General features: G+C 41.6%; 1 pseudogene across 1 annotated transcript in view; it reads right to left on the reverse strand.

Annotated features, from left to right (window-relative positions):
• The window catches only part of LOC149223764 (endoglucanase 4-like), a 102,968-nt pseudogene extending 96,607 nt beyond the window's left edge, over window positions 1-6,361 (reverse strand). Inside the window, exon 1 of the transcript XR_016249686.1 lies at window positions 6,236-6,361. The product of XR_016249686.1 is annotated as an endoglucanase 4-like (transcript). The remainder of the gene's footprint in view (window positions 1-6,235) is intronic.
• Between the last annotated feature and the right edge of the window lie 10,279 nt (window positions 6,362-16,640).

Consider the following 16,640-nt stretch of genomic DNA (forward strand, 5'->3'; position numbering starts at 1 on the left):
GTCACACCCTTGCTACTGATAGAGTTATCTTACTTGCCTCTGTGCGACATTGCGGTCAACGCCTTACCTTACAACCCACTGTTGGGACTCCTACACCAAACAGTCTGAGGTCTAAATGGGACTTCTTACCGGGGAGATCCCCTTAATATGTTGGCGGGTCTAGCACCGTCAACATTTCTGGCGCTACAAGGAGCGCCTGATGACAAGTTGTGTCCTCTCATCGACTTTGGAACCTTTGCATATCTTTCATGGAGTCTTGCACTCTTCTTCCCCCGAGGTTTTTTTCGAATCATGAAGATGTCTCCATCTCGAGGAAGCTTTTTGATATCTTTTCCACTCACACGCATGATGATGAAGGCGGAGTGGCCTGGCCTGATCAGTTATATAACTTTATTTTCATGATTTATGAGGAAGATGAGTTTTCTGGCGAATAGGCCAGTTTTCTGCTTGCATACACAATTGTGAATCTCCATTTTGTTGGGTGCTCAGCCTACCGACTGAAACCGTGCACTCATTTGAGCAATTATGTGATCTCGTTGAAGACACATTCTATCGTTTTGATCCAAACTATCTTGACTAGAAATTTTTACAGCAACGGAGGGCTCCGCATGAATCCGTTATTTATTTTTGGCAGTGCTTATGTGACTTGCAGTTTCAAGCTCCGAAGAGCCAGATGAAATTTTCTTATCTTTGGGACTGGTTTGAGTATTGCCTTAAGAAATTTTCCCGTCCCAAGAGGAAGCTTGATATCAAACCTCACTCAACATTCTTCATTAATGTAATTGCGCAATCTCATGTGGGAGTGGGAACTATCTCAACTGACTGTGCCTCCCTCTCATTCAGCAGCTCCACCACTGCACAGTGATGTTGAGGATCATGCTCACACACGTGTTAATCCTTCACACGCTCCCAACATCACTCCACTCAATTTTCACATAGATTTGGTTGTGAGTCCTTCGAGTTCTCATATGCATTCTTTTCTTCGACCTCTGTCTTTGCACTCAGGCATTCCTCCAGATGTTGTATTATGTATGTTCATTCCTAAATCTACACTTGTTGTGAACGAGGAACAACCCACTAATGGAGTTGATGTTACACAACCAACATGCACTGTCATTCATGAAGAGTATGAGTGGGAGCTTCAACATCAACACTCAGCAAAGGATGACTCCCTTCTGTCCGAGCCCCCTCCATTCTTTCCTAGCCTCTTTGGTGAACGTGTCATCCATGATTTTGCATGTGTGTCTTCATCCATGCATGCACCCACTGTTGATCACTCACAGGACTCATCGGATGTTAGTCCATCATTCGACAATGGAGAGGATAAGTTACTCATTGAAAATCCACTTGATCCTTCATCTGTCTTTTCCGGAAACACAGAGGATGAGTTTGTTTGCTTTTCATCTACCCCTCTATGTGATTCATCCAACCATGAGGATGCCGACCAACGTCCTGAATTTTCTGATCTTAGTTATCGTGATCTCTTCACCTCATCATCTGATCATGATGTTGAGTCATTCATTGTTAATCCATCTAAGCAACTGGTCTATGAAGATCCATCTATCAACGAAGTCGAAACCTAATAGACCGTCGAGGCACTTCAGCCCAAGCTGATGGTTATGTCAGGGCCTCGCTATCTTGATGTTGGTTTTGCTTCCGATCAAGAAATTGTTCAAACACTCAAGGATCCTCATCACTCATCTATAAGCACTCAAGATCAATTCAACACTCAGATTTTACTTCCTCCACTTGAACTACACGACCCATTGCTCATGCATTAGAGGAGTCTTACATTGAAAGCACTCGTGCACGACACAAGTTATCTTTGTTTCTTTCGTTTGCTTGCATGTCACATTCAAGAGTGTTCTTATGCTTAAAGTTGCACATAGTGTCACACAGCAGCATGATAAGTACGTGGACTGCTCGTCATGCACATGCACTCACTTATGTCTCGTGGGAACTTTGAATCACGAAGTGTGGTTGTATTCATTGTTATATATTTCTTGCTTGTTGGTCCGCACAACTGGGTTGCTCGCGGATCAAGCCTTCACCAACATGGGTTTACCAATGCGCCGGTGGCTGCATTGGAAGTATCACTTCACATGATCAGACCCATGTACCATTAGTGTAGGAGTAGGAGTAGTGCTTTCTTTCAGTTGTTTTCTTATATGCTTGTTTGCTTGCGTGCTTTGTTTTCTTATTTTTCTACTTGCTTGTTTGTTTACTTGCTTTGTTTTCATTTTTTCTTATGCTCTTGCTTTGCTTTGTTGATTGTTAGTTCGTTCACTTGTTTCGTTCATAGGTTAGTTTTGCATGAAACCATGTATGACTCTTGAAGCGAGCTGGGTAAAGTACAAGAGGGCTTGTACAGCTATCACTACTTGGTTATCTGTCATCTTGCCTCTATATGATGAGCTTGTTACTTTTAGTCCATGATACATCGAAGGAAAATGCGTACTGTTCGAAGTGAACCTTGGTGTAAACACAACGCTTGCACACTAACTAGTGTCACCTTCTCTAGTCAATTGTTTTTGGGTTAACCCTTGTCAGCTCAGTCAAGTAGAGTAAGGTGAGGGGAAAACCTTAACAGGCATGTCAAAGATATAATAAACTACTTCTTTGCTGGAACAACCTCTTCTGCTCTCAATAATTCGGGATCCCTCTTCTGCCTTTGAAATGAATAAGTGCTATGCACAATGAAAATGAAAAAAATGAAAAGTAAAAAAAAAAATCAAAATGAAAAATGAATAAGGTGAAAGAAGAGAAAGGCTTCCTACACAGGAAGGTGATGCAAGTAACTCCGTCAGGGAACTGACCAGGCTCGCTAGCAGCAGAGCCATGCTTATGTTCCTATGTGACTCCACCGGGGTACTGTCTAGGCCTGATAGCAGTGGAGCAACACGAGAGATGAAACTAAGACTCTAATGACTATACTGCTTGTACACCTATATAACCCTCAACCCCAATCGAAACAATTGTTTCCTTGGCTTGGAATGTGTGTCAATCGACCAAGAGTCTGGTAGATGCTACATCTTACGATCAAACCAGTGTGAAGTCAAGATGAGTTGAGAACTGAACAATACTTCTGGAGGTGTTAGACTTGCTTTTCACGAACAAGGTCCACTCAGAGAGCTGGAGTTCTACCAGTGTGTCGCCAAGTGTTGTAGTGGCTACAACCACCCTCCAAAATTTTGCCTTAGCCTGTTTTGGAGCCTCCCAACCAACCTTACACTGCATTTTGTCTTGCTTCATCAAGTACTCAAGCTTCAAGTGTTTTCCTCACACAAATGCAACCTGTCGATCACAGTTGATCCATTCCCCTCACAGGTTGCTCACCCGGACTTGGTCCAACTATAGGCTGAGCAACTTCCGCTTGAAAATTTCGCATTTCTGGAGGGAAACCAGCCTTCCCTCCAGGAATTGCAATCCTCTCTAACAACTTGTTGGGCTCCAGGATTGTGCAATCCTGCCAGCCAACCCTCCCAACATAATTTAAGAAAACTTTCCTAGCATCAGGCTGTTCAGCCCAGGATTTGCGCAAATTTGAGCAGTAGTCAGCTACTCTGCCCAAAACTTTTGCAAATTTCCTAGGTAGGCAGCCCAACTCCTATCTAGAAATGTGCATTTTTCTCCAGCAGTCGAGCAGTCTCTTGCATGTGCAGCTGAGTTGACTAGTTCCCTCCAGGACTGAGAAAAAACAGACTTGCATACATGGGTTGATTCTCCCAAGGTAGCATGTAAAGGTATCCCTTGTTTCAGGGATCTATGTTTAGCAGTTGGAGGTTACATGCAAGGAGCAATTCTAAAACCTCCCACCAAGTGTCGCTTCCCCCATATTCGTGGCATGCGCATCACAACCTCGATGTTTTCAAAACTCATTAACCAGACACTGCAAAGCTCATTCCTCATATCAACCTTACATCTCTAACATCCCACATCACATCTAGGAGCAGTCAGCACATTCAACTCAGCTGTTTTGGGGTAAGCCCGCTTCCCATGCCTTGTGCTGCATTTCTGTCACTTTTTATGTTTTCTCTTGCAGGAGTAATGTTTGCTTGATTTATCTGAATGATTGTTGTCATTTACATATATACTAGCTTGTCCTAGCTCTGTTTAAGTTTTTGTTGCTATCTCACTATTGTTGAATGCATGAAACTGTTTTGCATGGATATTTGCCCAACTAACAAACTGCCTCACCCACATGCATGTTGATCTGTTTGTTGAATCTTTCATTCATGTTTTTCATGCACTATCAATCACTTCTGCTATCACTTAGTATTGCCATGCATTCACTGACTTACTTTCTTTCAGTCACCTGTTGGCGAGTTGGGCCAACCTTGGCCCAAGCTCTGCCTTCACCAAGGCTGCATTGCATAATCGGGGAAAGGAAGGCTCACCTTCCTCTCCATATTTGTGCATTCCTTCCCGACACTGGCTCCAAGACTGTTTTGCGCATTTCTGGAGGACATTGGCTGCTTGGCCCAAGAAATTGCACAAATTTGTCCCTGGGCCAACAGTCCTTCCCAACTAGAATTGGCATTGCGCGATCCCAGCAGTCAGCAACCAGACTAGATTGTGCATTGCACAGTTCCAGTAGTCATCCTGTCTCCCAACATCCTAGACTATGCCTTGAGTAGTCTTGGCAGTCGATCTCCTGACCTCCTGGCCGAAATTGCGCAACCTTCATGATCATTTACCCAGGTATGTTGCAAGTCAATTCTCATGTTCATTTTGGTTTTTAACGTACATATTTCTTGCTATGAGTGTTGACATGTCTCCAGGTATCACAAGTGTTCATCTGGCTCTCACCAGTACAAGTACAATGGTTTCCAGGAGAGCAGAGACAACGACACCGTTCAGAGCACGCTTGGGGATGTTGTCGATCAAGTGTCTATGAGTTTGCCTACTCACAAAGACATCAAGTTTCGTAGACAAGGACATCAAGTGGCAGCATCAAAGTGAGAAACGTCATGAATAGCAGCTAAAGACAACATACCAATGCAACGAATGCAAGAGGAGGGTTGTTGACAACACAGAGGCAGAACAAGGTTGCAAGCTCAAGTAGGTCCATTGATGATGAAAGCAACTTTGGAGACTCCAACTATGGAGTGACAGCACGACATGAAGATTGTACGAAGGCAGAAAATGTAACAAAGAAGGAGTTGCATGTTTTGAAGCAGCAACTCAGGAAGAACATGAAGCTGCACAGACAGACAAATGAGTTACAACAGGAGCAGGAACAACAGTCACTGCAACATGCACTCACAAATGAAATTGTGTCCGTACAAGCTAAGAATCCATCCCAACAACTGACACAAATCAGACATGGTAAGCAGTGTTGTTGATCGCATGCAAGGGATTTAGAAGCATGCATGTCATTGAGTGCATGCATGCAATCCAACCCATTCAACACACTCACCAAGGCGAATACAAGAAGCAAGTCCAACTGGGGCTAAACATGTACTTCGACAAGTTGATGCAGGACCACCAACACACACTTGAAGATCAGCACAGACATTATGCATCAGTGTGTTGTCGGTTCAACTCTACCCAATAAGACCATGTGCATGTTAACAAGGGGCCAAACGAAGGCACCGGTTGCAATGAAAGCAAGAGTTCACTTCAGCAATATGTCACCATGAGGTGCATGCACACCATCATGGATGACCAAGCTTAGCAATAGCTCACCAATTTCACCATCAAAAGCATGTCAAAGAGTTGGTCTCACCACAGTGGATTGAGTGTCAGTGATGTCTTGCAAGGCTTTCTCAACCCATGTTGTCTCACATTAGTACATGTGCACTGTAATGTTGAATCATGTCAAGTGTAAGTCAAGTGTCAACAGTTGGATGTAACAGTCATAGAGTAGGTGAAGATTCATGAGGATAGTTGAACTATCACAAAGGGGAATGTCAAGGGTCACCCCACTGTTTGATATAAATAGTCCCTCATAACTCATTGTATAGTATTTTGGTTAACCAAGCTTCTACTAAGACTATCTTGAAGAAGGCTTAGACAGTATTGTAACATGCCTTGGCTAGTACATCTCTTTGGAGGAGCAAGCGAATGTGGTTGTAACGTTCCACTGTTGGGGCTAGCAAGTTTACATGGTGTATTGTATGATTGTGACTTAAACTTCTTTAATAATAAGAGCCAGCATATTTTCATGCATATGTTGTTATTGTAGTTGGATTTTTCTGGTTGCCTTAATGATATATGTTTTTAACTCACATACTTGTATATGAACTAATTTGTATTCAATTATAAGAATCTTGTTGCTAATGTTTCCAATGTCCGTGTCAACGGCTCTATCGAACATCAGACAGACCTTTCTCATGAACCTTGCTATATCAACCGTCATGCTTGTCTCGGTCTAATTCGTGAGTGTTGTTCGTGTTATCTTTCCTTGTATGTTGTGACTGCCGCATCCGAGTGGACTGCTCCACCGAAAGTTGTGCATGTCCTTTGTGTGGTGTGTTCCTAGCCGAGTTGGGACTGATCCCTTTCAACCTGGAACTCACCTTCACCTTCCTCTCTCTTCGAAGTGTTGGAACCTCTCATACACATTCCTTGACTCTTTTTATCAATCACACCCTTGCTACTGACAGAGTTATCTTACTTGCCTCTGTGTGACATCGCAGTCAAGGCATTACCTTACGACCCACTGTTGGGACTCCTACACCAAATGGTCTGAGGTGTAATTGAGACTTCTTACTGAGGATATCCCCTTGACATGTTGGTGGGTCGAGCACCGTCAACACACCCTTTACATAACAGTGCATAGACAACATGTACACACACTATATATACACAGCAAAGCATGCGCACAATATCACAAATCCAACATGTATATCACATACAACATGTGCACAAAAGTAGTTCCACACATCCAAAACCACATTGTCTCTACCAATCAACCTTGCTTCAAGTGTCTTATTCATGTTTGTCCCAACATGTCACAGACCACACAGCTTTCATTTTGTTGATGTATCCCTCGGCCTAGCCTGTCCATAACATAAACATACTATAATAACACAATATCAATTCATAACCACATGATATTGACCTTATATATTTGTCATGACTACTCTTCCACTTGATTCCTCATAAACCAGGAACCTTTTCATGTCATTCACCTACGTAAGCAATCATTCCTCCACAAGAATGATTCCTAACGACCCTGTCAGACAACAACATACTTACATACATATATATTCATATAAATATTAGCACTAAACAATCTTTCAGACAATGACATATATATATGTATTAGCATTAATAATCATGATCCATGATGACCCTATGAGACATGACATGCATATATACATACATGTATACACATATAGGCATCAACATAATCATGATCACAACATGATTACCAAATAGCATAAGGTCAAGGTTAAGATAACTCCCTTTATGTGTGAAACACATGTGCAACATCAAGAACAACTATTCCCAACATGGCCAAGGCATATGACGCCTCAAATCAATTCACCTTACCTTTATTAATTACCTTTCTCATGATTGTACTGCCATCGTCCATTTACACAAATGGACCCAATCAGTCCAACTAGTTGTCATACTCCTGCATTCAACTGCCCTTACACATGCACCGAGCTTCATCCAGGTCTTACCTTACCTGTTAGGTACCACACAACTCTCCTCGAGCTGCATTAAATTCCTCCTTCCCCAACCAACTCCTAAGACTTTCAAAACATAAGAGGTAAGACCAAGAAGAAAACAAGAAGAAAACCAACAACAATATGACACGAAAAACAAAGCGATATGGCCATAGACCGGACGTAAACAAAAATTCAAATTGAGCACAAACATATCGCAAAATACTAAAAGCACAAGACTAACAACAAATGCTATGACTCAATACCCATGGTTCCTAGTGATTCCAAGGGAAAGTTCAACCTGAGCCTTCTTCAAGATTTCGTGGCAGCCTCTTTTCGATGCAATCCCTTGCATCATACTGCCATCAACACATAATTGTCAATGCATAAATAAACATAACAATACACCAATTACCTTACCTTCTTGTGCTAAGCATGTTGCTTGCAACTCAACACATCCACACCATCTCTCAAGGGACTCCAATCCTTTGACGAATATAGCCATATCTATTAGGCCCAATAGTTATACCTGTCAAATACATAATTATGAATATAACACATATCCTGATAATGTCAAACAAAGTCAAGGTTAAGAAGACTTCATGTATGAAAAGCACTCATTCATTTGGAATTATGGTTTCCAAACATAGCCAAAGGAATTTTCACCCAATTCTTTTCTTTTACCTTTTCCTTGCTACAATCGAGGCTTACTATGTATTTTCACATCACCCAACTGTTAGTTATATAAACACATCAATTGTTACCTTGTCACGCTAAAACCAAGAAAGTTTCCTCCAATTTTTTACACATGTCAACCACATGTTCCAAATATCAAGACAATCATATCTATCAATTTGAAATCAACCTTTACCAAGACTAACAATCAAGTCATAATACATAGCCAACTCATTGTCATTAGACATATTTCTACAACTATCACCTACTACACTCAAGTACATATCAATTGTCTCAACACGTATGTGTCAGTACAGTCATCTTAAAACAAGATCATTTGAACACATACTCATATTATGCAACTCATAAAACATCCAACCAACTTGCAAACATACCATTTTAAATTAATAAACTAGATGACATAATCAAACAATCAAGCACCAAATATACGACATAAGCAAACTCATACCTTAATGTATCTCAGGGGAGGCTATCTTGTCTTCACAATTAATCTAGATTAGTATGACATAATATCACAACATATTAACTCATACCTGAATGTCATAACCTTAACCATTTGGATATACTAATCCAAATTAGTATGATACATATAACATCAAGATCTTAATGTAATAACCCTAATCATCAAGTTACTAGCATATAACAACAACAAGTTATATATCATGCTCATCAACAAAATATAACCTAATCATCAAGTTGTCTAACATAAAACAACAATAGTAATCCCTACAACCACAGGTTACTATCAATTATGACTATCTGACATATGTGCATATGACTACACTAACAAACTAGAATTTAACTTGTATGTAACCATAACATCAATTGAATGAAAGGTATACACATAATCATAATGCATCTAACAATCCTTAACCTACATACCTGCATGCCCAACATACAATCTATAGGATGACATGTTGTTTCCTCGAGGTCCAATGCTGCAAATTCACTTTGATGATCTGCATCTCATGCTCTATCTCAGCTAACACATCAGCATCATAAAAACCAACAACATCATGATGACCTAATTGCATACAATGACCTCATGCACAACAAACTTCACCATGACAATGCATGCATAATGACATATATACATTGACATGTGTAACAAATGCATATACAACTGACATGCATTCATGACTAACACATCCCAACAACATCATCAACTTCTACATGCCGAGCTCACTACAACCATGATCAACACCATGCAAATGAAACAAGCACGTCGACTATAATCATAAGGAACACATATGCAATCGACATGAATGCATGACCAACACACTTCCCATCCAGTCTGAGGGGTGAACCATGCTCTGATACCACTCTGTAACACCCTCCTCCCACATCTACCCAAGTAACCGGCCAACCGGGGTAAACATGTGACAAGAGGCTACTGTGATATGATTCAACCTCCTAGGTGACCTTAAGGAAGTGGAATTGATGGAAACACATCAAACTTACCTTCCACGTCAACAACAACAACGACACTCCCAGGAGCCATCCCAACCACTCAGGTATCATGCCCCTGGGTCTCAATGAGTTTTTAAGCTATTAAACCTTTGGATGCTCCCACGTTATGGGCATGTCGGGGTCCAGAGAGCTTTGGATGCTCCCATAAGCCTGCATGCCTGTGTCTAGGGACTATTTCCAGCAGACCTGTGCCAGAGTCCGCGGGATTTAAGGAATTTTTCAAGCCCATAATTCAAGCCACTGCCAGAACTTGTTGTAACTTCCGAAATCCATTAAACACATGATGACAAGACTAATAAACCAAAAACTAACTCCAGGACTAGGCTTGACCATCCCAAGACATGACAAGAAGGATCACCACCTTCTCCCTTGAACTGTTATGACATCAATTAGGTCTTGCATCCATTATTTTAACAATTACAAGTAAATACATGAAATAACCATGACATGAACCAATCAGTTAAACATGCTTATAACCAGCATAAAACCATGAAAATAACAATGAGATAACAACCATTAAATCCACATATAAATAAGTACAAAAGCAAGAGAACTTATATTTTATTAGACATAGACAAATTTGACCCGGTTCAGGACTTCCACATACCACCCGACCATAAACATGGTTGAACCAAATCTTTCTTTCATCCAATCACCCCCATGCTATATTCCAAGGATGAATGTGGGATCTCATAAAACACATCAATCAAAACCATCTAGGGCTTCCAGAGGCCAAACCACCTCAACCCATCAAACAGTGATTCCACCTCATGGTCAGACATCACAAAACCATCATCAGATTGGTCTCTACCGAAGCCTTCAAGGGCTCCAAAGCATTTGTTCCAACTCGGATTCCAGCACTAGTAACTCAACCCACGGGTATTGTCAAGCTCTAGAGTGTTTGTCCAACCAAGGCTCCAGGACTAGTAACTCAACCCACAACGTTTTCGGTCTTCCAGAACGTTTGTCCAACTAGGGCTTCCAAGACCAGTAACTCAACCAACCAACGGCTTCTATAGTGTTTGTCCAACCAGGGCTTCCAAGACTAATAACTCAACCCAAGTTGTTACAGGTTTTCCAAAGCATTTGTCCAACCAAGGCTCCAGGACTAATAACTCAACCCAAGTCGTTACAGGGCTTCCAGACCGTTTTTCCAACCAAGGCTCCAGGAACTAATAACTCAACCCAAGATAAAGGAAACATGAGAACCAATGATAAAAACAAATAAATGAACCCACAACACCATGGTTATCTAGGAAATGGCAAGGCTAGCAAAATCCATTGTCAATCTAGGCAATCCTCCATGCCAATGATAGATAATAACCAAGAACCCACATGCATGTTCCATGCATACCAAAACTAGTGAGGAAAATATACATGCAACTCAGCACCTGCAAGAAAAACCCATTGTAGTTATTGATCTCGATGTCATGTTGTGCTTTCTTGCTTTTCCTTTGCCTTCTTGGTCCAAAACTCCAAGTATGCCACACTCCTCCAAGGGTGCTCCAAGAAACTCTAAGTGTCCAAGAGTATGAGAGAGAGAGAATAGAGAGAGAGCTCCAAAACTGAACTGACCAAGCTTACCCACTGATTCTCAGAAGCCTTTTTATCAATGAGGCCTTTATTTTCTTCATTTTCCATTATTTTCCTTCAATTTCCTCCTCACATGCACCCTGCGACCTTTCACCTTTTGTTTCTCTTAATTTCCTTTATTTTCGTAAATAAATGTGTCAAAATTCCATTTTTCCTTTCCAAAGCCTTTGCCATTGCCTTTGCCAATTTCCTTAGCCATAATAACCGAAATGAACACCAACTAGGATTTTTTTTCTCACCATTCGGTTTGGAATATGTGTCCCATGACCATGGTTTTATATTTTTTTACATGGGTTTTAACCAGGGTTGTTACAAGAACACATGAAGTTTGTTATGAGTGTTTGGTTATGCCATTTGGACTATAATGCACCTTCAACCTTTCAAATCTTGATGAATTCTATTTTCAAACCCTTCCTTAGAAAAATTTTATTAGTATTTGTTGATGACAAACTAATCTATAATAAATCTTTGGAAGAGCACTCACAACATGTTGACAACATCTTAAAACTATTAGAAGAGAAACAATTATATCCAAAGCCTTCCAAGTGTGCCTTGGGATTCAAGAAGACTCTAGAAGGGTCATGTTTTAACTCAAGTTAAGGGTTCAAGGGGTCAAATTTAACCACTAGTTGGCTATCAGTTGTGTTATAACTAGGCCACTAAGAGGAAAAGGGGTTTGATTCTATTCTAGTGAATTTTGCTCCATAGTAAAGCAAAGTAGTTGAGAATGGATAAAGAGAGGGCAGAACAAAGAGAGATTGTGTTCTATAGTAGCCCATAGGCCATAGGTCTCCCTCCTATATATTATCACCCAATCCATTTAAAGGAGAGAGCAGAGCAGCCTCACCTTCCAACTAGGTGTTCTCCCAAAAGGGTTTCCCAGGTCATATATTGGTGTTATTGTGCTTTGTGAGTGATTGTTTTACCTATTCTGTATTTTCTGCAATTTATATATTGCATGCATAAGCAGAAAATTGTAATTTAATAAATCCAAAAAAATCTAAAAAAAAATTAACCCTCATCATATAATTTTTTCTATTTTAGTATATTTTTATTAGATATGTTGTGACGAACTATCCAATAGAATATCGATGGCAATTTACAATTCATATTGGTATCAAAGTAGGTTTATTTGGGTATATATTGTGGGGATTTATAGGTGATAAAATCAATTTAAGAAAAAATTCATAAAACCCCATCCATGGCCAATGAAAGTAGTTTTAATAACCCTCGACATCCAACAGAGGAGAAATTTGCAAGGCTATAAGAGAAGGTTGCAAATATCAGTGATAATATGAAGCTCCTTATGGTAGCTTTGAAAAACAAGTTTGGAATCAGAGATGATGGATGTTCCAACTCAAAGGTCAAATGTGAACGAAAATTGGGGGATCAGGAACCTAAGAAAGAACCAAAAAAAGAGCAACGTAGTTTGAGTATTGTGAACTATCCATGGTCCATATTTAAGAAGTGAAGGTCAACACCAAGACATATTAAGGTGAGATTGAAGTTATTTTCTTTTGTAAGCTACGGTAGGACCTTTCTTTCTCTATTTATATCAAAATAGGTTATACCAGATACAGCGTTTTGGTGGCCTCAACCCGCCCAAATGGGAAACCGGATCTGTTGGCCACCTTAAGTTTTTATACGCCATCCAATAACAAAAAAGAATAAGTCTACTAATCCATGCTAGATAAACTTCACAACAGCAACTATTAAGCTGGTTCCAGACAGTCATTAAAACTACGAACAAGAAAAAGAAATACTATCCTCAAGGAGCAAACATGGTAAGCCATTGTCTTAAACTAAAGGATTAACCTTCCACAATCTTAGGAGGTGCTTCTGCGTCCCTCGTTGCTAGAGCAATCTTCTTCAACTGTTGCTGGATTTCGTCCAGCTTGTTGTCCTACATGAGCATAGTGATTTGGAGATTCTTCATTTCTCTCTTCATATTAGGCATACCCTGGGCCAACTCCGCCATTTCCCCTGCTACCTGCTCCATCGCCTTGGTGAGTAAACGCTTCAGCACCCAATAAACATGTAAGGCCTGCTTATATAAGGTCATGCGTCCCCTAGTGTTGCCCGGGTCAGGAATGAGGTTTCCCCATTCTTCCATTTCAGGTTCCGAATCTTCTTCCATTACATTTGCCTCCAATTCTTGAATGAGCTTACGAATGTCCTCGTCAGTTCCTTCTCTGTATGCCTTTTCCGCCTCTTGCACAGTATGTCTCATGGTTTTTCTACTGCGTCTCTGAGATGCTGGAGAGGAGGGCTTTGTTTCATGTCGGCCTGTCTGGTTATGTCTGCCTCTGCCCCCACGTCCCCTTCCTTGACCTGGGCGTGCCATTTTGTTCTTTACTGCCACCTGATTACCATGGCCAACAGCAAATGTTAGATTCTCCGTAATTGCTTCTATTCCGGTCTCCTTTGCTTCCCTCTCCCAAGTCTTACCCTCCCCCTTCTGCGGTTTTCCAATGGTTGGGTTATTCCCAAGCTTTCCTCCCCCTAGATGTGGTTGGTGAATGTTCTCAGTAGTCTTCTCTGCCTCCCAGACAGCCTGTTTAACCTCCTCAAGCTGCCCCTGTTCATTGTATGTACAGAATCCCAACATCCTTTTACCCTGGTCTTCACGGTTCCCAGCCTTACTAGACTCTTCCTCAGCATTTCTCATCCTGCCACCTATTAGAGTCGGTCTAGAAGCCCTCCATCAGCGATCAAAGCTCTTTGCATTTGCATAAGTAGGTGTCTCATCAGTGTCATTTCATTGCATTCCATTAGGCATGCCATAACCCTGATGGAGGAGCTGGTGTCTTTATTCCCCTCTTGGCACTGTTGGATCAAGTTGTTTCAGTCTATAAATTCTTTCAAGGTTCCTTGTCTTGTCGTGAGGTCAAAGTCCTAGGTCTAGGGTTTAGGTCCAATTTGCCTTTGAGGTCATGTCTTTAAAGGTCAATAAATGCCCAGCAGGCCAGAGGGATGACTATCAAAGTTTTTCTTCAAAGATTTCATCTTGTACAGCTAATTTTAACCTTGGATTTAAAAACCCTGTTTTTAAAGACAGGGTTTTTTTTCTCATTTTTGTAAAAAATTGTAAAAATTCAAAAGTTTTCAAAAGACAGCATGCAGCCCTAGTCCCCTTTGCCAAGATTCCTCGGAAGCTATCCCTGCAAAAATTTTCAAGACAAAGCATCAGTTCAAACAATTTCGGGACAAAAGGAAACCATAATGTCAGCAACATTTAAATTTTGAAAAAGTGTCAAGTTAAAAACATTAGAAAGAGGGTTTAAGGAGAAATTAATTTAAATCAAGCCTATAAAGCCCCTCTCTCCCTCTATTTGATCATCATTTGCCTCAAAGAAATAGTGAAGAGCGATTTGGAGAGAAATTGAGCAAAATTTGCAAGTAGAGCCCGCGCGCGACCTGTCAATACTTGCACGCGACCTGTTGGGCCGGCGCGACCTATCAGGGGGGTTCATCCAGTTGAGAAAATACACTAGCGCAACCTGTTGGGTGCGCGCGACCTGTCAATACCTGCACACGACCTGTTGGGGTTTCGTCCACAAAAATCGCCTGTAAACTCCCAAACGACCCCAAAATTTTTCAAGATTGCAGCATTTCAAACAGGGAAAAACAGCAGGTCATTTGAGCAGAAGCAGCAGTACATTTCAGCCACTTTGGTCTTGAAACCATTTCAGAAACTGAGACCGACTATGAGCAAAGTGATGACCATGAGTCAACACCAGAAGTTGAGGTGCAAAGGAGGCCCCATAGGGGTGGGAAGAGTGGTCACCATAAGAGAGTGGAACCCACCTCTTTGACCGATTTGCAGGCTTGTCCAATTGCAGTCACATGTTTCCGCTACCTCTCATGTTATGAATTTTGCGAGAGGATCTCTCCAATCCAGCATCATAGGGAATTGGATCGCTTGTTTGTTTTGCATTTGTATAATGGGCATGTAAATCTTGCAGGGGTGGATTTTATATTGTCATCTGAAAGTATTGCTCAAGCAACAAGAATACCAAATGTGGGAGAAGAGTGGAACAAACGCAAAGTGTTGGACAGATTTCAGTATGAGCCCTTCATTAAACCTACCTACATGAGGTCCATAACTGGTATGTTTCCTTTCAGATTTTTGAGGGATGAGTATGCTCCCTTGATGAGGCTCATCATGCGCTATTTCACCTGTGAGGGCAGGTTTGCATATTTATATTCGTACCATATTCGCTTGATGATGCATTTCACATGGGTACGGATGATGAACATACCATTTTTCATGTGCCGGAATATTGAGAAGATGGTGCCCTTGGTGCAGAGAAGGAGCCCAGCACAGCAACGCAGGAGCATCTATCATTATGGTTTGATCCAGCTTGTGGTCATGCATCAGTTGGCTCAGCAGGGTATCCCATGGGAGGATTTTATCTCTCGAAATTTTTTCACAGCATCAGCATCATCACCCCCTGAGGTTGTTCATGAGGAGGGAGGGCCTTCACAGCAGCATGATATTCTTGAGACCAGACATGTCAGCTCCCCTCCATTGGTCACATATCAGAGAGGCCACAGGGCCTTATTTGCATCAGCTAGGCGAGTATTATCTCCACACCAGGTGGAAGGGGTCTCGCCTTCTTCATCAGCACCACGAGTGTTATCTCCACACCAGGTGGAAGGGGCCTCGTCTCTGACAGCAGCACAGGTACCAGAGAGAGGCAAGCAGCCCAAGATTGATGAGGGGCCATCAGGTGTTCCAGGCATAGAGGTTGTTGATCTTGATATCAGTTCTCCTAGCCTAGAGTCAAAGGAGATCATTCAGCACCTAAGAGCTGAAAATGACTCATTGCAGCAAAGATTGGACATGGAAAATTGGACAATCACCTACTTAGAGCAGCGCAACAAGCAACTTGAAGAGGAGCACACTCTTGATGAGTTGCGGAGGATCCATGAAGACCGCAACTTGGCACGCAAGAGACCCGGTGACTTGGTACCCATTGAGCGAGAGGCTATGCTTCTTCGGGTCAATGCTCATTTGGAGAGGCTGCTGGCCAAGGCCAACAAGGATAAGGACCTACTCCAGAACATGAAAAACCACTATTGGGCCCGAATGCACGTATGGAAGGAAAAAATGAAGGTGATCCAAGGGCGATTGGCCAAGGCACTAAAACGATGGAAAAGGCCCTATCCACTCCACATCTTGGCTGAGGCTTCCTTGAAGGAGCATGATACTAAACGACTTAACTACAGCACAAATTTCAAAAAATTTTGAGCATTTTT

Source organism: Pinus tabuliformis, chromosome Q, assembly GCF_031772625.1.
Source record: "Pinus tabuliformis cultivar Carrire ecotype Pingquan chromosome Q, CPIR1, whole genome shotgun sequence".
Taxonomy (NCBI): Eukaryota; Viridiplantae; Streptophyta; class Pinopsida; order Pinales; family Pinaceae; genus Pinus; species Pinus tabuliformis.